Source organism: Bos grunniens, chromosome X, assembly GCF_055505025.1.
Source record: "Bos grunniens cultivar Pamir isolate PY7600 chromosome X, Bosgru_T2T1.0, whole genome shotgun sequence".
Classification (NCBI taxonomy): Eukaryota; Metazoa; Chordata; class Mammalia; order Artiodactyla; family Bovidae; genus Bos; species Bos grunniens.
In genome coordinates, this window is record NC_141194.1 from 25801192 (window position 1) to 25824452 (window position 23261).

The window sequence follows — 23261 nt, forward strand, 5'->3', positions numbered from 1 at the left end:
TGAGATCCTGCAGAATGAAAAAGATGGAGTAGCATTGTATTCTCAGAGTTTCTCATAGTTTTCATCCCTGCATATATGACCAAAGTTCTAATCCATCTTCCTAATATCATCTTTCAACTTAGTTTAACTCTACAGTGCTTTTTAAAGAACAGATACCTGTATATGTATAACTGAATCACTTTGCTGTACACCTAAAACTAACAGCAACATTGTTAATCAACTGCACCCCAATATAAAATAAAATTTTTTCAATATATAAGTAGATCAAATGGAAACACTTCATCCTTGGCAATCAAATCATCATGTACTTATCTCTCTCTCTAAACACTAGCAAATTTTAGTTCAGTTTAAAGAGTGTCAGACCAGGGTATGAATTCACACTGTTGCCTTGGACACAGGACTTAACTTCTCTGTGATTCAGTTTCCCAATTTCTAAACTTGAGGTAACAGTTCCTCCTTTACAAAACTTTTGAAAAACCGAATGCCTTGATGTCAATAAAAATTATTTGGCAGTGGTAAAGGGCTGTATCAAGATAAGTTATTATTTTAAACTATCTTTCACATTTAATGTTCCCTACCAACACCAAACCTAAACTGTATTGGAACCATGACTGCCTGCCCTTTTCTTTCTACCAAATCTAATGCAATCTAGTGTAAATCTAATGATAGCTTCAAAGTCTATTTCAAGTTCTATTCCTCAGCATTTACAATAGCAATAATAGTTTATCCCTACTGCAAGTTTACTGCTGCTATAAATAAAGGACTTGTAATGCATTATCTTATTTCTTCTTTTTAACAACCTTAGGAGGTGATACTATTAGAATCACCATTGTATATGAAGAGAATGAGCATTAGCTAAGTTCAGAAACTTGATCACAGCAGCACAATATACAATATACTCATGAGTCAAGTGAGTTGGAGTCTTCAAGAGTCCAGTATCATAGCCAGTACATTGTATTTTATTTCTGCAGCCTTCTATCAAATTCCTCTCTTTTACTTCATACTTTCCCATTTCTGGATTTCCATAGCAAAGACTTTTTATCCAACTTTTCACTTTACACAGCCTGTATATAGTAAGCTTTATTTCTCTGTAATAGTTATCAACTCCTAAAGGAAAAGGACCATGGATTCACTTTCATTGATGTTTTGTTCCACAGATCCTATTATATCCCTGCATGGAAAGCAAAAACATTAATAAATAGATTGTGCCTTTACTTGACATTATAGAGACCAGATAAAAGAGAGAAAGATGCATACAGTAAAGAATAATGAAATAGCAACACCTAATACTGAAATAATTTAAGAATTAAAATCCAAAGACTTTTTTTTTTTTCCAAAGACTTTTTAGTTTATTTTCCTTTACTCATTTATGGTTGAGGATTTCTTTATATTTGAAAGACATCACCCTGTAAATAAGCTAGGTTTCCAGTAATATATGTTTTTTTTGCCTCTTCTGACTTTTGTAAGTAGTATACCTTTTGAGTTTGTTGGTAGTGGCCCACTTAAGCTATCCTCTTTAGTGTCATGTTAAGGAGATTTGATGAGTCCTTGTTTAATATGTTAGTGAAGTTATAATCTGTCATGCTATTTAAATGTCTGATTTTGTAGTGTGTGTTTGTATGTTTGTGTGTGACAATGATCTATGTGAAGTTGTTCACAATTGAGTTAGTTATCGCTGAAGAAATGATTACTAGTACCCTTGAGGAAAAGCAGGGAAATAATTTTGATTTTTTTCTTCATTAGGCCTGGGAGATTTAGTAAGAAACATCTGTTTGTTTGATGTGAATGTTATACTCATAAAAGGGAAATTCTGTATAATATATTTATTTCTAAGTCTTCTTGTACACATATTTATTTAGATATAAACATATACATAGCAACTGATTATCTCTTAATTAAAAGATGTGAGCAATCTAACCAAGCACAATAAATGAAAGAAAGCGCCCTATTATACATAACTTTACCTCTCTATCAATATTCTCAACTTTAAAAAGTAGATGTTAAATTCCACCTCACAAGACCATCACAAGAATTCTGTGAGATAAGAAAACACAATGATTGGCATGCATTAAACATTCAGTAAATGTGAATTCCTCAGTTCCTACGACCAATCCTCTCCCACTACATAAAACTGTTTTTAAATCTCTCATATCGTGACAAATGATGAAAATTGCACATCGCAACTAAAAGAAATTAATACACACATACATGACCTTTACCAGTAACCTCCCATGAAAATACGGCTATCCTTCACAATCTAGCAGTCATTGATGACCTCTCTAGGGAATGGATGGGAAAGACGGTGTTTAATGGAGCAAACCAAAGGGAACAACCTATAAGATGAGATCGTTAGAGTCAGCAGATAGGTTCTCTGTTCATTTGACTTTATTCCTTCTCCTTTGTCGCACCATGAAACATGAGAAGTAAATACTAGGAACTGACACTCAGAATCAAAATACGCACATAAAGACCAACATACATACTACAAATGTCACTATGTTATCATTTTTACTTATCAAATTTTCTTAGTCCCCAGGCTATGACTAAGAAAGTGGGACATTAACTAATAATTAGTCAAAAGACCTTTTCAGTGAGTACTTGACCTGTATTAATAATCACCCTAGGCACTGTGAGGCATAGAGAAGGATAAGCCAGAGTTAAACCCAACAAATTTCCACTCAGCTCAACATACATGCAGGAAGCGAGTTTTAAAGTATTCCACAGGAGATCCAAAGGCAAACCAAGATATTGCCCTTGGCCTCAAGAAGTATTTGGCCCAATAATGGATTATAGGAATGCTATTTGGCATACGTTATAAGGGTTACAGATTTTGAAAAGAGAAAACTAACACTGAGTTCAAATGGGATTTTGTAGTATTATGTATGGGAATTTAGTTTTATCTTGAAAGATGGTATCATTTGAATGGATGAAGTAGACATAGGGCATGGTAATAGGTCATCATGGAAGAGTGGACAAGAAGAAAGGATTTACTGGGACCTTCCTAACTGCTGACAAGTCTTTCCAGAAAGATTGTATGGGAATGCTTAGTGATTTGATAGAAATTGTGAACCATGAGGTGGTTTGTCTTTTGTTTTTTAGTAGCTAGATTCCAGTGGCCAAAGAGTAGTGTTTGTCCACAATTGCCGTGAAGACCTGTGGTTAGACAATCTAAGTATCCATAAAAGAAAACTACCTATATGTTCCAATATCTGAGTCCAGAGATGACTCTTTATCAGAGGATTTATCACTTAAATTGGTCATCCATCTTTCAGAATACAACCACTTAGATGAGTTAAAATGCTTATAGTTGACCCTGGAACAACATGGGTTTGAATTGTACGGGTTCATTTATATTTGGATATTTTTCAGTAATAAATACTATAATACTACATCGTCCATGGTTAGTGAATCTACAGATATGGAGGGAACCCCAAATACAAATGGCCAGGCAGTCTACTCTGCATTTTACCCAGATTAACCCCCATCTTATTCAAAGATTAAGTGTATATGATTTACGGACAATGGCTAGTTTTCAAGGCTGCAGAAAAAAATATGGATTTAATGTTTGATTATATGTGCATATTCTGACTCTCACTGCTGTACAACCATTTAAAGAGAAATATTTCGCTTTCATAGGAAAGCACAGTGCAGATTTTAAACAACCAGAAATACAGACGATCTCTATATTTACTCTTAATTATATTTTCAAACAGGGCAAGTTCTTGGCAAATCTTTCAATAGTGAACAATAAAAGGCTGGATATAAAGAACTTGACACTATAATTATAAACTCAAATTTCTTGTAGACATTTTTAATGCAGGTCATGTGGGAAGTACCAAGAGATCTGTCCCAAAAAAAGGGACAATCACACGGAAACAGATGAAGACCACCCAGAGGAGAATAAGTAAACATTATTTATTCAGAGCTTGCTCTATCAAGGGAAGTAGTTCAAATCATTTGGATTTGGCAGAATCCAAGGCAAGCAGTGGAGTGGGAAAGCTTTATAGTGAAAAAAATGGAAGTCTTTATGTATCCCCTGATTGTGGCTAATGACATGGGGAAATTGGAGGTGAGATAACTAAAAGTAGGACATTTTTGGAGATAGGACATGGGAACATATTTAGCATTCTCTGCTTGGTTCTAAGTTGTAAGTGGGGACAAAAATTAGGGAAGCAAGTAGTTACTGACCAAGTCCTGACCATTTGAGGCCAATTGCTGCAGATGTTGTGATTTTGATTCTTGGACTGCTTGCTCTACAGTTTGTGGGTCAGAGATCTGTATTTATACATGGTCTGGCCATAGTCCCTTTGAATATCCAGCCTGTCAACCATTAGTCTCCAAGTATTTGGACTTAATGTTATAAAACAGGCTTTTACTTGGGTGAAAAAAAAAAAAAAAAAACTTGTGACAACTCATCATGACACAAATTTCTTTTTCTTTTATTCAGTAAATTCAACAGTTATAAGCCCATACACCATAAAAGGTAAATCTAAATAATTACTAAACCTTCCCAGGTGGCTCAGTGATAAAGTATCTGCCTACCAATGCAGGAGATGCAAGAGACATGGGTTTATCCCTGGGTTGGGAAGATCCCTTAGAGGAAGACGTGGCAACCCACTCCTGTTTTCTTGCCTGGGAAATCCTGTGGACAGAGGAGCCCGGTGGGCTACAGTCCATGGGGTTGCAAAGAGTTGGACATGACTTAGCGACTGAGCAAACACACAGAGAGAAGGGGAATGAGGGATTAAGAACACAGAGACGTTTTGGAAGAGGTAAGTCTACATAATCAAAATCAATCAAAACTTTTCACAGAGAGCTTTTTCAAGAAGCATCTCATTCCAAGGCTGAATCAAAGGAAAAAAAAAAACATCTAGAATACTTTTTGTGGCAGAGTGTAAGACAATTCTCAAAGAATGATGAGAATAAGTCAAAAGGAAGCTACCTATTTTTTCTAAAATATATTACAAAAGTGGTAAATATTTTTTTTATTGAACTATAGTTGGTTTACAATACTGTGGTAGTTTCAAGTATATAGAAGTGATTAAGTTATATATAGTTTTCTATTATAGTCTATTATAAAATATTGAATATATTTCTGCATTTTATACAGTATATTTTTCTTGTTTATTTTATATATAGTGGTGTGTATCTGTTAATTTGTTACTTGGGAAGCAAAGAGATCAAACCAGTCAATCTTAAAGGAAGTCAACCCCTGAATATTCATTGGAAAGACTGATGCTGAAGCTGAAGCTTCAATACTTTGGCCACCTAATGCAAACAACTGACTCATTGGAAAAGACCCTGATGCTGGGAAAGATGAAGGCAGAAGGAGAAGAGGGCAACAGAGGATAGGACAGTTGGATGGCATCACCGATTCACTGGACATGGACTTGGGCAAACTCTAGGAGATGGTGGGAGACAGAGAAGCCTGGCTTGCTTCAGTCCATGGGGTCACAAAGAGTCTACCATGGCTTGGTGATGGCAACAACAACAGCATCTGTTAATCGCACACTCCTAATTATCTTACCCTCTTTCCCCTTTGGTAACCGTAAGTTTGTTTTCTATGTTTGTGAGTCTGTTTATGTTTTATAAATGAGCTCACTTGTATTATTTTTAGATTCCACACATAAGTGTTATCATATAATATTTACACTTCTTTGTTTGGCTTACCTCACTCGGTATGATAAACTTTAGGTCCATCCATCTTGCCTCAAATAGCAATATTTCAATTATTCTGTATGGCTGAATGATATTCCATTTAGCATTATTAATAATAAAGATGCAACAACAACAACACTAATATATTATAACTTTTTACTTTTAAAATTAAAAAAAAATGCTTTTGGACACACTCCATGGCATGTGGAATCTAGTTCCCTGATCAGGGATCAAACCAGAACACTCTGCATTGGGAGTATGGAGTTTTAACTACTGGACTACAAGGGAAGTCCCTATAATCTTTTTAATAAAATAAGTAGTTATGGGTCTATAATTATAGTAGAGAGAGAAAGGTACAGCACCTCTTTATGTTAGAATATCAACTAATAAGTATATGAAGAATGATGGAATAAAAGTTCATATTTGGGGGCAGTTTTAAGTATTCAATATTCAAATAAAATATCAATGGATGCTAAAATTAATGAATGAAATTTTGAGAGATAACAGGACACACAGATATCTTTGAAAGTCTCTCCCATATTACTTAGTAATAATGAGTAATTACTATAATGAGGAAATGGTAACAATATCATAGAGAAACCTGGCAGGAATCACCATATTTAAGTGATCAAAATCAACATGAGCAGTAATTAAACCAATATTATGTGTCTCCTCATATAATGCACTAGCAAAACACAACTCACATATAGTATGCCTGCCAAAAATACAGATCCTAAATCTAATCAAGAGGAAAATTTAGACAACGGAATATTGAAGGACACTCTACAAAATACCTGGTCTTAACTCTGCAAAATGTCAGTATCATGAAAGATAAGCCTTTGAAACTGTGCAAATTAAAGTAACCAAAGAAACATGACAACTGAATACAAAACCTGATCCAGGATTGGATTCTGGACAGGAAAAAAAAAAGTTGTTATAAAGGACATTATTGAAACAATTGGGGCAATTTTAATATGAATGCAGTTAGATGACAGGACAGTATCAGTGTTATATATCCTGATTTTGATCATTATACTGTGATTATATAAGATGATATTTTTGTTCATAAAAATCACACAGTGAAATGTGAAATGTTTAGGGAAAATGAGGAATGATGTCTATAAACAGCAAATCGTTATCCATTTATAGATATAAAGACACAGAGAGAGACAGAGGGAGAGAGGAAGCATGAGTGGCAAATGATTAATAGTGAACCTGGGTGAAGATGAGGTATAGATAAGAGTTATTTGTACTAATATTACCATTTTTAAATTGCTTGAAATTATTTCAATTTTAAAACATTAAAAGTTGGAGTAATAACAAAATTGCAAAATAAAAACTTTTTCATAGCCAAGTTAATCTGCTAGTAGAGCTCCTGAACCTTATTAAGCTAAAAAGGTCTTTCCCCTTCTCCAACCATAAGATTCTTTAAAAATAGTCTTTCTTTCAAACCATTGCTATCTTGGGTATTCTAAAGACTTGGGAGAGATGTCAGTTAGTCAGTTCAGTCACTCAGTCGTGTCCGACTCTTTGCGACCCCATGGATTGCAGCACGCCAGGTCTCCCTGTCCATCACCAACTCCCGGAGTTTACTCAAACTCATGTCCATCGAGTCGGTGATGCCATCCAACCATCTCATCCTCTGTCGTCCCCTTCTCCTCCTGCCTTCAATCTTCCCCAGCAGCAGGGTCTTTTCCAGTGAGTCAGTTCTTCACATCCGGTGACCAAAGTATTAGAGTTTCAGCTTCAGCATCAGTCCTTCCAATGAATATTCAGGACTGGTTTCCTGGGAGAGATGACTAGATCCTAAAGTGACACACAGAAACATTCTCCAAGATCTCTATTTGTAAACAGATTAACAAGAAAACTGCACTACTCTTTTTTTCTGCCAGAGGGACACAGCACTGGGGTTAGTGAACTAAGCCAATAGTGGTAATTTACCTGAGCTGTAGTTAACTTATTTTCCCACCACCCTGAGAGCTAGTCCTCTAAACCAGGAGTCCCCAACTTCTAAGATCTAACGCCTGATGATCTGAAGTGGAGCTGATGTAATAATAATAGAAATAAAGTGCACAATAAATGCAACGTGCTTGAATCATCCCAAAACTAGTCTCCAACCCCAGTCCGTGGAAAAAACTGTCTTCTGTGAAACTGCTCCCTCGTGCCAAAAAGCTTGGGGACTGCTGCTCTAAACTCATGATTCTCTCTTTCATATCTATTAATATGTATTTCCTGTGTAGCTAACCTTAAATGATTGGACACTCATCATTTCCTCTCTTTCTCAGACACATCTCACATAAAAAACAGACCAAAATCATCTTGGTCATTCAGCAAGCATCAGGGTGCTCTATTCAACTTCCTTACTACTTCCATATTACCTGATATACAATAAAATCAAGTCTTAGAACTAATGTTGCTCTTTGTACAAAACTTTACTTACAAGCAGGCATGGAGTCTGTTTTGTAGCTAAGAAAAGACCCACTCCTCTGGACAACAGCTCAAACTGATGCCATTAAGATGGTGCGCTTACTATAATCTCATTGTTTTCATAAAAGAGTGTTGGCCTGTGTAACATTGCCAACTACCAACCGCCTATCTTGAACTATTTCTCTCTTTCTCTCTCTCAAACACACGTGCACACACACACACACACATCTATATATCTGTGTATAGTGGGAGAAGGGGAGGGAAGGAAGTGGTTCTTAGAAAACAAAACAAAACAAAACAAAAAACTAGGTTAAAACATTTGGGACTTCCCTGGCAGTACAGTAGCTAAGACTCCACGATCCCAATGCAGGGGGCACAGGTTCAATCACTGGCCAGGGAACTGAGATAAGCACATGCTGCACAGCATGATCAGATAAATATTTTAAAACCACAAAAAAAAACATTCAACAGTGATGCAGTGATGCAGATTGCTCCCTCTGGGCCCAGCCCAGCACTTATATTTCCTCTTAGAGCAGCACTGGGCAAACGTTTTCTGTAAAGGATCAGAGAGTAAATAGTTTAGGCTTCATGGGTCCTCTGGCTTTTGTTGCTACAACTCAACTCTGCCCCTGCAGTGCAAAAGCAGCCATAGACAATACAGAAACAAAAATGGCAGGGCTATATGCTAACAAAACTGCATTTATAAAACAGGCAGCAGGCTCCAGCTTGCTGACCCCTGTACTGATGTACCTAAGGCAGATTCACATACTGTGAAAATGTTAGTGATGGCATGAAATACCATGGGTTTTCCTCACAGCTTTCTCTCAGGCTCCTCATCTTTTCTTAACTTATCCTATTGTGCCTTTTCAATTTTTTTCTTTCTTAATCTTAAAAAAAAAAAAAAAAAAAAAAAAACTTCTTTATTTGGCTGCGCCAGGTCTTAGTTGCAGCACACAGGATCATTAGGTGCACCACACAGGATCATTCAGAGAAGGCAATGGCACCCCACTCCAGTACTCTTGCCTGGAGAATCCCAGGGACGGGGGAGCCTGGTGGGCTGCCGTCTATGGGGTCGCACAGAGTCGGACACGACTGAATGACTTAGCAGCAGCAGCAACACAAGATCATTAGTTGCAGCATGCGAACTCTCAGTTGCAGCATGTGGGATCTAGTTCCCTGGCCAGGGATTGAACCCTGGCCCCTTGCATTGGGAGCACAGAGTGTTAGCCACTGGACCACCAGGGAAGTCCCTATCTCACTGTGCTTTTGCCTCTTCTTGCTTTTCTATTCTTGTAAATGTCGTGTCTCCTCTCCAAAACTAAATCATAACAGAGCACTTCAGAATGCACAGGGAGGGACATGCAAGTAGGCGATCTACAGAAAGGAATTTGCTTTCCTTCCCCTAGCTTGATCAAAAAGGTTGCTCTTGTCTATACACTGCATATTGAATAAATTATCCCCTTCCTTATCAGAGTTAAATATTGATAGAGTCTCTTTACAAAATAGAAGACACCTTTATGTGCAACTTATTTTTATTGAGGCCCACAGCTTAACTTTCTTAATAATTAAAATGCTGCCAATATGTATATTTCGCAGTTGGCGAAGTTTTTTTTTTTCCACACACGTAACAACTTTGTGTGGTAGACAAGGTTAGTATCATTGTTCTTTAAAAGATTAGAAAATTGAGGCCTGCAGACATTCAGAAATCTGCCCAGCCTCTAAAATTAGAACCTATCCTGTCTTTAGCCCTTTCTGCTATAATATAGAGCACTGCAAAGCTCACTCTAGGGACTAAAGATAAGCTCAACAGAAATTTAAAAGTTTAGAACCTTTCATTCTCCAGAACCATGATGAAATCGGGAGTCAGAAGAGAAAATGTCAAAGACCAAGCCTGGGAAGAGTTGAAGACACAAAGTCTAATTGTTGTTCCTTATTTGCAAAAACATAACTTGCCTTCTGTCATTCATGGCAACAGCTCCAGAGTTTTGCTCATGAAAAGTATTCCCCTTAGAAAAGAACAGGATACTGTGCTCATGAGAATCCCAATCCTTATTCCCCAAAGCAAAGAATTAATACAAAAGAGAAACTGAGTTAAAAACCGAAAAAGAACCAAATAGTTACTGCTGTTGTGATGGTAATATTCCAAATGCTACTAAAAAGTTGAAGACAAAAGAGATACCACTGTAGTTCAGCTAAGAAAAAATAAGTTTGGAGGAAAATATTTTATAATTTGCTTCAATAATGCAGTGACACTCTTCAAAGATCATAGGGATTCAACTGTTTTCTTCCCAAAAATGTTTATAAAATAAGTAAGTCAGGAAGGTATTCAAGAATTTAGTTTCTATACATCTACTAGGACCTAAAGAGATTCAAGCCAGTAAATCACAGATTTGCAATTCATTAATAAACTCTCAAACTGTGTTCATTAAAGGAGTAGTGTTCATTACAGAAAGGTGATCTTTATTCAACTATTTTCCATTTAAAGAATTTAATTCAAAATGCTATATAAAAGGTTATCCTTCCATCATCCAGAAAATGTATTATTATTGTAGATCTCATTAACTAAGCATAACAAGTATCCTGAGCCAACAGTCTACTTTGTTCACTATTCATATCAATCAAAGATTGGAAACTATCAATTAGCAGACATTTTGACAATGAGATGTACACATTCATTCTCTCAATAGGTCAGATCATTACTTTCATGTTTTTCTTCAGCTTTCTTACCAAATTTTCTTTATGCATTTATTGCACTTGTGTTGGGTTCTTATTCAGATAACCTGGATTTCAGTCTAGTGCAAACATTGCTCTTTGCTTCATTGGTAACATACTATTTTTCTTGACTTGATAATTTGTTTAGGACTAAAATGCATGGATTCCAGCTGGGAATTTTGGTACAATGGTTTATTTTCCCCAACACGAACTTGCATTGGATCAAGATTTTTAAAGAAAGAAGTATCATAAAAGCCATAAGAGGTCAAAAATTACTTCCATTCAATTTTAGATAGGTCTCTTACCTTTTAGCTGCAATAAAGGCATTTTAAAACGAAAGACAAAAAAGTGGACTGTCATAAAGAAATACTGTGAATTTTATCTAGTAAAAAAAAAAGTTTCTCAAAATAACCTTTATGAGCCACATCACCTAAAAAGTATATTTCATTCAAATACTTGAGTGTCTTATGATTTACAAATGCTTTTATCTACATTTTCTCATTTGACTCTTGCAGTAACCCTGTACTGCCAGATTCTTTTACCAAGTAAGAAACTGAGGTTCAAAATGGTAAAAACTATCTCTGACAGAATAACAAAATTAGCAAAGCCCTGAGCTGAAATTGGAAGGTGGAAGATCCATTTAGCTTGAGTTGTGTGGTTAAATTGAACATGAAAAAGGTCAGGCATATTAAAGCTGCCTGAAAAGCAAGAGCAGCAAGCAGGTTAATTCTGATGTGCTAACTTTGATTGAATCGTGGTAGCTCTCCAGACCTGGGGTCCACAAGCTGTGGCCTAAAGGCTGGCCACCAGGTTCTCTCAATATTTTATTTTATTGGAATGCAGTCGTGGCCATTTGTTTATAAAGTGTCTATGTCTGCATTTGTGCTACAAAATGCACTATGATGGTAGAGACGAGGAGTTCCAACAGGTACTGTGCTGTCCACCAACATAAAATACACACTGTGTGACCATTTAACAAAACGTTTGCTGTTCTAGACCATCTGGTAAGGAGAATTCCAAAGTTGTACTTAGTTTTCATGACTGATTATCGTTGTCCACCACAGACAAGGGAAGAAAGAAATTGACTGTTATCTTCACGTTTTTAGCTACTGTGAATAATGCTGCTCTGAACATGGGCACACAAATATATTTTTGAGCTCCTGCTTTCAGTTCCTTGAAATACATATTCAAAAGTGGAATTGCTGGGTCATATGAGAAGTCTTGGAGAAGGGAATGGCAATTTTCTTGCCTGGAAAATTCCATGGACAGAGGAGCCTGGTGAGCTACAGTCCAGGGGGTCACCAAGAATCACACACGACTGAGATTTTCATACTGTTTTCCACAGTGGCTGCATCATTTACATTCCCAAACAGTAATCCACAAGGGTAAGGAAAGGGTTTCCTTTTCACTCCTTTGAAATACTCACTTTTTAAAAATATTTGATGTAGTTCAATTTATCTATTTTTAATTTTGTTGTTTGTGTTTTTGGTGTTTTCACTTAACATTTTAACCCCAATGCCTATTTCACAAGAGACACTTGATAAATATTTATTTAATTGAAGATATAGAAAGATTGATAGAGCCATAGATATGGATATAAGTGATTCCCATTATTTGCATTAGTTATGAGCTGTAAAGTCCCCATAAGTAATAAGTTACTAAATACTCTTAGCATTCTCTTAAGGGAAATCCAGGGTTAGGGTCTTACAAGCCTCTGTTTACACCATTTTCATAAATCAATCAATTCATAACCTTGATTTATGTGTTTTTCTGTTCAAAGACAATTTATTTAATATATATTATTGACTCATTAACATTGGACTTATGGCCAAGAGCATTATAACGCATGTCTGAATGATATGTATCTAATACACATATTTTCTCCATAAGGCACCATCACAGCTTTCTCATATTTAGAAGCACTAACCTGTACTTCAGTTCTATGCATGGGGGCAATTTTGAGAAGCAAAATCACCAAAAAAAAAAAAGATAAAAATTACCCAAAAAGTCACTAAATAGACTATGAAAAGAACACATTTATACTTTGAGAGTTGAAACAAGAACACAGTATCACCTTGCTTGATCTCAGCAGGGAAAATGTGTGTAGCATGACTTGAATTTTCTCACTACTTTTTACATGTCCCCAAGTGATCAGAAAAGCACTGCAGGTATTGATTTGGGAGTTACAAATAAATTTCATCAAGAGGGAAAATTTACAAATATAGAATCCATGGATAATGAAACTCCACTATATTTACATAGATATATCAGCAAAGACATAGTCACAGACATAGATATCAACATAATCATACACAAACATAATATATGAATAAGCTATAGCCATTTCACAGATACAGATACTAACATATACAGACACAGATTTCAATACACATGCACATATATCTACTTATCAAATTGACAAAGATTGATAATATTGGATGAAATGATTAATTAACAACTGCTTTCATGCAATCTTAATTTGAATACAAATTACTACCAACATTAGAAAGGGTATGTGGAAATAGCTATCAAAAATTTAAAAGTGCAGATCCTTCATCAAAAAATCCACTTTTAGAAATATATCCTATGATATAAGTGTTGTTGCTGTTCAGTCGCTCAGTCATGTCTGACTCTTTGCAACCCCATGGATTGCAACATGCCAGGCTTCCCTGTCCTTCACCATCTCCTAGAGCTTGCTCATACTCATGTCCATTGAGTTATCTTTGATCTGGCACTGTTTGCAGTCATGAAAAATTAAAAATATTCCAAATGACCCTTGAGGAGAGCTGGTTAAATATAGTCCATCTACACAATGGAACATTATGCAGTTGTTAAAAATAATGATCTGCATGTGGCAATGTGGAATGATGCTTGTAATATGTGTGAAAGAGAAAAAATAAACTGCATTATAGTGTGTAAAGTGTGGAGTAACTTGCTGAATCCAAAATATATGTTTATACATCATTCATTTAGTGTAAACATTTTATTTTATTTATGCATACAAAGTACCTGAAGTAATGTCAACTTGATAGTCTCTGAGTTGTGGGCTGGCTTTTTGCTCTTGGATCCTTCTTCCACATCTCTCTGTCCTTCTCTGCGTTACAAGGAACTACATATCTTTGTATCCCTTTTCCTCTGTTTCCAAAATATGTTCAACATTGGAAGAATTGTTGCAAGATGAGGTGGTGGATGGAGGGGAGAAGCCAGGGTCTTCCCTCCCCTTACTGTCTGCTTTGGGCCATGTACCAGCAGTAGCTCCTCTGATCCACCTCTGAAGTCTGGTGAGGCTTTTCCTTGTGGCTCCATTTCCCACCAGGCTGGCCTATTATAGTTCTGGCTTCCAGCATCAGCATCTCATTTTTAATATCAATGCCCCCTCTCTTTATCCTGTCAGCCTCAGTTTGGCAGCACTTTCTGCTTCTGCTAAGGTCTAGATTGCCTTATGCTCCCTCTTTAGATGCCCAGTTCATCACTGGCCCTCTAAGTAAGTCTTTGTATGAAATTGTATCTATTTAAAATACTTAGAGTGGTTTCTCTTTTCTAACTGGAACATGATTGACACAGGTGATTGGATGAGGAGGAGGAAAAATACTTTCAATGTTGTTTGTTTGACAAAATGACACAATACCAGGGGGAAATGGGTCATTTAAAATTTTTCCCTCCAAAGAATGAAAATCTGAGGAAACTTCATGTTCTAGAGTGATCACAGTGTAATAAAAGGAATTCCCTTCCAATCATAAACATTATGCAACAAATGACTACTGTAATCCATGATCCTTCACCACCCTAAATAATAAACTTCCCTTAACATTCATCACTGTTTCAATTCAAACCAGAAACAAATCAGACCTTCCACTCTTTGGTCCTGTTTTCTGAGGCACCATGTTTTCATGTGACATGTTGTTCTGTCTCCCAATTTGGTTGATGTGCTGACCTTTGGGGAAAGACCTACCCAGTTATCCCTGGAGGGTCACCTCAGATTGGCCAGAATTAAAATGATGGATGATGTCCAATGTGGGTCAAGGTAGGAGAATACCTGGACTTAAATACTTTCATCTGGCATCTTGTAAGATTTTCCTTAGTCATGGCTATACTATAGATTCTTAGAGAGCAAGGATTATTTCTTTTCTTTCGTAAACTCAATTTATAGCACACTATCTTGGACTTAACCAGGTGTTCCAAAAGATACTGTCCTCGTGTGCTCTGTATTTCACTAAGATACCATTCCACTCTTGATCAGGAAAGGGATCACATTTTTCCTCTGCTACCTTTAGGGCTTAAATAAGCATCATCAAAATGAAAATGGACTGGAATGGGGATACTATCCTCAGTCTTAGATACTCTTCATCACATCCTGAAATATTGAAATATCACTTGATTTCCAGGTTCAGCTTATATTCTACTTACTTCATGAAATATTGCTGATTATCTTGGCCAAAACTGATCTTTCTATCTTCAATCTAAATTAGTTTCATAGAACTTATCATTCATTATCTACTTTAAATAATTTATACACTTCTCTTCCTTACTGAATTATAGGATATTCCTGACACTTAATAAAGACAGGAAGCAGATCTAATACATTATGAGACCTTCCAAGTACAAGTACACTATTTGCTAATATAATTTACTTGCTAGATGAAAAATGAAAGAATGAATGACCAAAAGAGGCATAGATTAGTCCAGACAAAAAGAGTTCAAAACCTGAAAGATAAAAGATCTGTTATGTTTAATTCAAACTTGTGCAACATTTTTAATAAGTAAAATATTTAATCATTTTGGTAGCACGTTTTTCATAATTGCATGAATTTTCACATCTTTATAATGCTGTTAACTTTTTGAAAATATTTTTAGTATCATTATGAAAATGTCACAAAGTGAAAATTGTTATTGCCTCCCACACCTATAATTTCTAAACATGGTTAAAATTATAATAACAGGAGTTTCACTGAATTTGGATTATAGTTTGTAACAATTAAAACATAATTTCTATAATAAAATGCATTTTATATCTGGAGTTAAATATTTTACAAGCATTCTTCTGTGATTTTATAGCAATGATGAAAATTTTAATATATTTGTTGTCATTTATAAACACTTTATCTGATTAACCATTAATCAACATGAGTCATTAGCCTGGGAATAAAGAGTACATCACAGACATCACTTATCTAACTCTAACCTGGTATTTCTTAAGATTTCTCATGTTATTGTTCTAGGCAAGATGAAGGAACACAGGCTGGATGAAAATACAGTTAAGTTGAATTTATAATGTTTGGACAACCAGATCCAAGAGGTATCAATTTCTGGAATGGTCACCATGGAGAGAGATCTCTAGTGGTTTGTCCAATCAACTCTGTTTTATCAGTGTGCTTGATGAATACATTGACAGAATGCATATTGGTTTATAGATTAATTCTAAACCGTTGATACAATAAGAAAAACAATTCCTGGTTCAAAAGTTTTTAGAAGAATAGAATTAGTAGTGTGCATGGTATGTAGTGATCCCATGGTAAAGGAAATGGCAAACCACTCCAGTATTCTTGCCTGGAGAATCCCATGGATAGAGGAGCCCACCAGGTTCCACAAGGTCACAAAGAGTCAGACACGACTGAGCAACTTCACTTTCACTTTCATGGTATGTAGTAAGCATTCATTAATGGTACTATAATTATTGTTGTCGTGCCAAAAATAAATCTAAACAAACAAACAAAAAAAGGTAGTTAGAGCTCAGTTCAATGGAGGTGATATACGCTGGCCTGATCACATCTGGAAAATTTTGCCCCATCATACACATCACATGTCTGAAGGAATCCTGAAGAATATCCAGAGAAAATCTAGATATATCCATTTATATAAAGAACTTTTGAGGAAAATGGGTATTTTTGTCTTGAGAGGAAAGCCTAAAGAAACATGATAGCTGTCTCCAAATATTTTGAAGTACTATGTTGTGGAGGAAGTAGTATTTTTAGCCACTGACTCCAAGAGGCAGAAGAAAGACCAATACTTGGAAGTTTTAGGAAATTTAATTTTGTTATGATCTGAGGACCTCTCAATGATGACATCTGTTCACCAATGAAGCAGGCTGCTTCAACACACACCATGCTCCTTTCTTTTAAATATCAAGGAAATTATAAATAAAATTCACGGTTCAACTGGGGAGGCATTTTTAGATGTGTTTTATTACTTAAACTGCTTATTAACCCTGTAAGTATGTATCATCATTCTTTTCCCCATTTTCAGATGACAGACTATGTTTGACTTGTCCCCAAATCACACTGAAAAATAAGCATCATAACGTTCATATTTTCAGAGTTCCTAATCCGTGCTTATTTCAGACTATAAATGTGACTGAGTGATTTATAAGCTGGATGTGAATCTGTTAAAGAAGACATCTACAGTCTTAAGAATCATGAATTAATCATCAATATATTTAAGTTTTCAGGCCACATCCAGTATGATTCCACTCCAGTCTATGAGCAGTTCTCCCTTTATGTCTACTATGCATAGAGCATGGAACATTTATTATTTCCTTTGATTTGTACAGCAGCCCTCTGAGGCAATAGAGCAGGTATTATTGATGCTTTATGTGTAAAGAAACCAAAATTGTGAGAAGCTAAATGATTTAACCAAGATCACAGAGCTCACTAATGACAAAGAGAGGGAGAAACTAGAACTTTTGACTCTGTACATACTGTGCTTTCCACTATACCACTTACCATAAAATTAGTTAAAGATTCAAGACTTTTATGATGGACTAGGATGTGTGGGTAACAGATCGTCGTTGCACAAAACTAATGAGGAACCAACACTTTAACCTAAAATTATTTTTGTCAATAAATTCTTTATATGCAATACACTTGACAAAATTTCAATGTTGTAGAACTGCAAGGTAATTTTTCAATTAAATAGAAAGCTACATAAATGTTTCTTTAAATTTTATTAGATGACACAATGGATCTGATTAACATATTCAGTATTTCACAACTCTTAGAGTCAGGAAATGCTTCCTAATTTATGACCCAAATTCCTGCTGCTCCAGTTTCCATCACATTCCCTCATGGCCTGCCCTCTGTGGAAAAAGAAACAAACAAAAAAGCTTCTTGTATATTTCCTTTCATCTCTATAATCATCACTAAATTATTGAAAGAAGCCTTCACTATGCTAAATCTTGCTTTCATATTCTGACCTTGTCACCTATTCTGCTTAGACCTCTCTTTATAAAAATAATATCTTTATTTGCTTCATTCTTTCACTACCTAAAACACAAGGTCATTTGGACCAAATGTTTAATTACGTGCTTTCTTTTCCCAAGTAACTTATTTTCCCAAATAACTTCAGCTCCCCCGTATGATTGTAAATGTTTGAGTAAGGGGTAGAGATTTTTAGAGTTCAGGTAAGAACCTTTGCTCTAACTGAAAGCTAGAGTCACGCTTTACTTCCTAGAGTCTCAACTCAAGACGCCCAAAATAAACAAAGAGTGAAGAACTATATTGCATTATTATGATTGTGTAACAAATCACTCCAGAGAATGGTGGGGTAAGACCCCATGTGTTATCCTTAAAATTGTATGGATCAGAAATTTGGATGGAGAAGAAGAGGGAGAAGATGTTTTTGCTCTATCACGTGGAGCTGGAAGACATGGAATTTGGGGACTGGTATCATCTGAAGGCTCACTCAATCAAAGGTCTGCCTTTGATGCTGTTGGTTGGGAGCCTCATGTGGTCTCTCCATCTACATGGCTAGTTTATGCTTTCTTACAGCATGGAGGCTGAGAACCAAAGATAAACTTCCCAAGAGTGAGAAAGGGCCAGATATACTGTAAAACCTTCTGACCCAGTCTTCAAAGTCCCACAGTATTACTTTTCAGTTCAGTTCACTTCAGTCGCTTAGTTGTGTCCGACTCTTCATGACCCCATGGACTGCAGCAAGCCAGGCCTCCCTGTCCATCACCAACTCCCGGAGTTTACTCAAATTCATGTCCACTGAGTCAGTGATGCCATCCCACCATCACATCTTCTGTCATCCCCTTCTCCTCCCACCTTCAATCTTTCCCAGCATCAGGGTCTTTTCAAATGAGTCAGTTCTTGGCATCAAGTGGCCAAAGTATTGGAGTTTCAGCTTCAGCATCAGCCCTTCCAATGAATATTCAGGACTGATTTCCTTTAGGGTGGACTGGTCAGATCCCCTTGCAGTCCAAGGGACTCTTGAGTCTTCTCCAACAATACAGTTCAAAAGCATCAATTCTTCAGTACTCAGCTTTCTTTATAGTTCAACTCTCACATCCACACATGACTACTGGAAAAACCATAGCTTTGACTGGATGGACCTTTGTTGGCAAAGTACTGTCTCTGCTTTTTAATATGTTGTCTAGGTTGGTCATAGCTTTTCTTCCAAGGAGCAAGCATATTCTATTAACTGGAGCAGTTACCAGCCCCAGATTCATGGGGAAGAAATATCTGTTTCCACCTCTTCAGGTGGAATGTTGGTCCCATCGTAAGAGAGCATATGGGAAGTATGTCTTCATACATGCAGCTATACATGGAAAGTATCATCTGCCACAGTGAACGCTCTGGCCATAACATTTTGTACCCCACTCACATGCAATATACATTCATATATTGCCAAAAGTTGTCCCATGACAATATTAGAGCCAAGTTCAAGGTCCAGAATCTCACTGTCTAGATCAGGACCAGGTGTGGATGAGATGCTTCAGGTATGGTTCATTAAGTACAGATCCTCTAGTACTGTTTCTCTCAGTTTGAGGAACTATAAACCCAAACTAATTTATCTGCCCCCCTCCATACACCCAATATGCATTAAGTGGACAAGTTTAGGAGAGTTACTACAGGCCCATCAGGTCAAAAAGAGGAGAAATTGGAGGCACACTGCAGTCAAAGGTCCATAGCAATTCTGAAATCCAGCCAAGCACATGTTGCTAGTTCCTCAATTAGGTCTTGGTCCTACTGCCTGGGGATGATTCTTGGTGCATGCATGTGTGCTAAGTCGCTTCAGTCATGTCAGATGCTTTGTGACCCTATGGACTATAGCCCACCAGACTTCTCTGTCCATGGGATTCTCCAGGCAAGAAAACTGGGATGGGTTGACATATTCTAGTCCAGGTGATCTTCCCAATCCAGGGATTGACCCTGCATCTCTTATGTCTCCTGCACTGGTGGACAGGTAATTTTTGGTTTGTTTTTTTACCTCTAGCACCACCTGGGAAGCCCAGTGATTCTTGGTTCTGCCCTCTAAAGTCTTGGTTTCACCTTCTCAGCCCCCAAGTCATCCTTCCTTCTCTATATAAAAAGGTACCCTGGGTTTGCAGTTTGTAGTTTTTGCATCTTGTTTCCTACCTGTAGATATTTGGAGATCAAATGGTCTTTTCATTTAGTGCTTTCTCTGTCCCTTTCAGTCCAAAGTGATATAATTTTTTTTAATTGTACATTTCTTGTCAATCAATTTATAATCTTCCCAACAAAACCATATTCAGCAAATCTCTTCAAGATAAGCCCTCTCTACTTTGGTGAAGAACAATGCCCTAAAGATTGTTAGACACTTCACTGTTACTCTTCCTGTGTGAACTCCATGAATGCAAGAGGCCCCTCTCCACTTTTGTTCGGTCTTGTAGTCAGATGCCCACCAATCAGAGTCTTAAATATATTGTAGACACTAAATAAATAATTTTGCGGAAAAAAAAGATTGTGAGACTCTTAGTCCTATTATTTAACAGAGAGAGAGAGAATGGTTCTCAAAGGTCCCACCTCAGATCTTTCTGAGCTCTTAACAAAGTGTCTTATAGTCTCATTTTGGATATAGTCTGCTCTGAAATCTTTTCTTAATTTAAGAATCTTAGAGTGAGAGCCTTTTTTTCAAACTTAATAATTACTAGCTCTTTCATATTTATAGTAGTTCCTTTAGTTAATCTGTTACATTTTACTGTAAGTATCAAAAAGAAGTCAAGTAGTGCATTCAATAGTATGTCTGAAAAACTCTTTAGCTATATCATCCAATTCATTAGCTGCATTTTTGACTTTCCATGTTATCATAGGTGATGGCACAAAGTTTGCTACCACTACATAACAAGGATCACTGTTAGAAGAAAGGAACCTCTTTCCTCTAACTTTGAGCATGTTTTCTTCACTTTGCCTTAAGGTCTCACTAGCAGGGTTCCCCAGGGCCTTAATAGTCTTCTCAAGGTTCTTGAAACTTCTGCGTATCTTCTTGTTCCAATCCACTGCCATATTTTAGGGTTTTGTTGTGTCAGCATCTCACTGCCAGGTACCAAACCCTGTTGCAATTATCTACTGGTATAATACGAATTATTCCAAAACTAAGTGGTGTGAAACAATCACTGATTGTGCCACAGTGTCTGTATATAAAGACTTTTGTCAGGGCTCTAAAGGGCATTTCTTCCTCAGGGTTTCTCAGGCAGCTGCAGTTAGATACTTGTTAGGGTTGCCTTTACCTGAAGGTTCAGCCAGAACTGGAAGGCCTAATTCTAAGATGGCTCACTCACTCCCAGGGCTAGCAATGTTGAAGGGGACCCCAGTTTTTCTCCACATGGGTCTGTCCATGGGCCTGCTTGGCTGTTATCACAGTATGGCAGCTGGCTTTCCCAGGAGCAAGGGGTCCAAGTGGCCAAATCAGAAGGTGCATTGTCTTTTACTACTTAATCTTGTAGTCAATGCTATGGTTTTCCCAGTAGTCATGTATGAATGTGAGAGTTGAAATATAAAGAAGGCTAAGTGCCGAGGAATTGATGCTTTTGACCTGTGGTGTTTGAGAAGACTCTTGAGAGTCCCTTGAAATGCAAGGAGATCAAACCAGTCAATCCTAAAGGAAATTAGTCTTGAATATTCATTGGAAGGGCTGATGCTGAAACTGAAACTCCAATACTTCGGCCACCTGATGTGAAGAATTGACTCATTGGAAAAAAACATGATGCTGGGAAAGACTGAAGGCAGGAGAAGGGGATGACAGAGGATGAGATGGTTGGATGGCATCACTGACTCAATGACATGAGTTTGAGCAAACTCTAGGAGACAGTGAAGGACAGGGAAGCCTGGGATGCTGCAGTCCATGGTGTCACAGAGTCAGGCATGATTTAGCGACTGAACAACAACCTTGAAACTAGCACCATCATTTCCATTGTGGTCCTGATTCAGTGTGCGAGGAGATTACATAAGGATCCAAATACCAGGAGGTACGGATCACTGGCAATCCACTTGGAGGTTGTCTACCACAAATTGAAAGTGACTCCAATTTAAATAAATAAATTAAGAAAAAAAAAAGGGAGGAGACATATATATACACCTATGACTGATTCATGTAGCTATATGGCAGAAACCAATATAACATCGTCAAGCAATTATCCTCCAATTAAAAATAAATAAGTTAAAAAAAATATGATCCTCTGCACCCTCCAATATACTAAGACATGTTTGGATTCTTTGCATCATTCAGTATGCTGACTCTCTCCCATCTCTCCTTCCCTTGGGCCCTCTTTCCTGAGTCATATTTCCCTGTCTTCTCAAATCTGTTCTAACATCTGATCTTACAACTAATATTAATGTGTAGCCAGAATTGAGAATCATTGTTCTAAATCAGTGCTTCTCAAACATAAATCATTCAAGTGTCTTGTGAAAATGGTAGATTCTGAATCAGGAGGTCTGGGGATTCAGCTAAAATTTTACATTTCTAAAAGGTTCCCAGTTGATATGGATGTTGCTTGTCACAGACCACATATTTTCTTGCAGGACTGTAGATTGGTGGTTCACTACCTTGGTTGCATCTTTAAATCACCTCAGGGGTTTTAAAAAATACTCATGTCTTGGAGTCCCATCTGCAGATCTCCAGAAATCCTGATTTAACTGTTTGGAAGTTAAGGCCAAGCATCAGGCTTTCTTATATCTCCCCATATGATTGCAGTTTGGAAGCAAGGTTGAAAATCACTACACCAGTCTAAAACTAGATCATGCATTTGAGGAGAAGCTGACGAATACTAGTTAATAAGAGTTCCCAGAAACCAAGAACTGACTATGGTGGCATGTCCTAAAAGAGGAAAAACCTCCACCCAGGAAGACTCAGGTCCCCTGAGATGAGTTCTTCTCATGTTCCCAGGGAAACAGTAGAGCTGATTCATTGGGATATGTTATACTAGCCATTCCTCTAGTCAGCATTCATTGATGACGACTTTGCCTGGTCAGCATTCTGCACATTGCCAGGGGACTTCAACAAGACTGCTTTCGTTCTAAGGCTTGGCCTTGCTGTTTTTGTTTTAGTTACTAAGTTGTGTCTGACTCTTTGCAAACCCATGGGCTGTAGCCCACCAGGCTACTCTGTCCATGGTTTCCAGGCAAGAATACAGGGCGATTTTCCTACTCTAGGTAATCTTCCTGACCCAGGGATTGAACCTGGGTTTCCTACATTGACAAGGGGATTCTTTACCACTGAGCCACCAG

The 23261-nt window shown here is 37.1% G+C and overlaps 1 long non-coding RNA gene across 17 annotated transcripts in view; it reads right to left on the bottom strand.

Moving 5' to 3' along the window:
- LOC147340006 (uncharacterized) overlaps window positions 1–23261 on the bottom strand; it is a 384986-nt gene that overhangs the window by 272541 nt on the left and 89184 nt on the right. For 2 of the 17 annotated variants that reach the window (XR_015159246.1, XR_015159254.1), the window contains one exon: window positions 17722–17869. The exons of 13 other annotated variants lie outside the window; for them this stretch is intronic. This is a non-coding gene — a long non-coding RNA (uncharacterized LOC147340006). Of the gene's footprint in view, window positions 1–15510; window positions 16495–17721; window positions 17870–23261 lie in introns of those variants that run through there. 2 more of the 17 variants (XR_015159252.1, XR_015159241.1) reach the window with 2 other exon arrangements.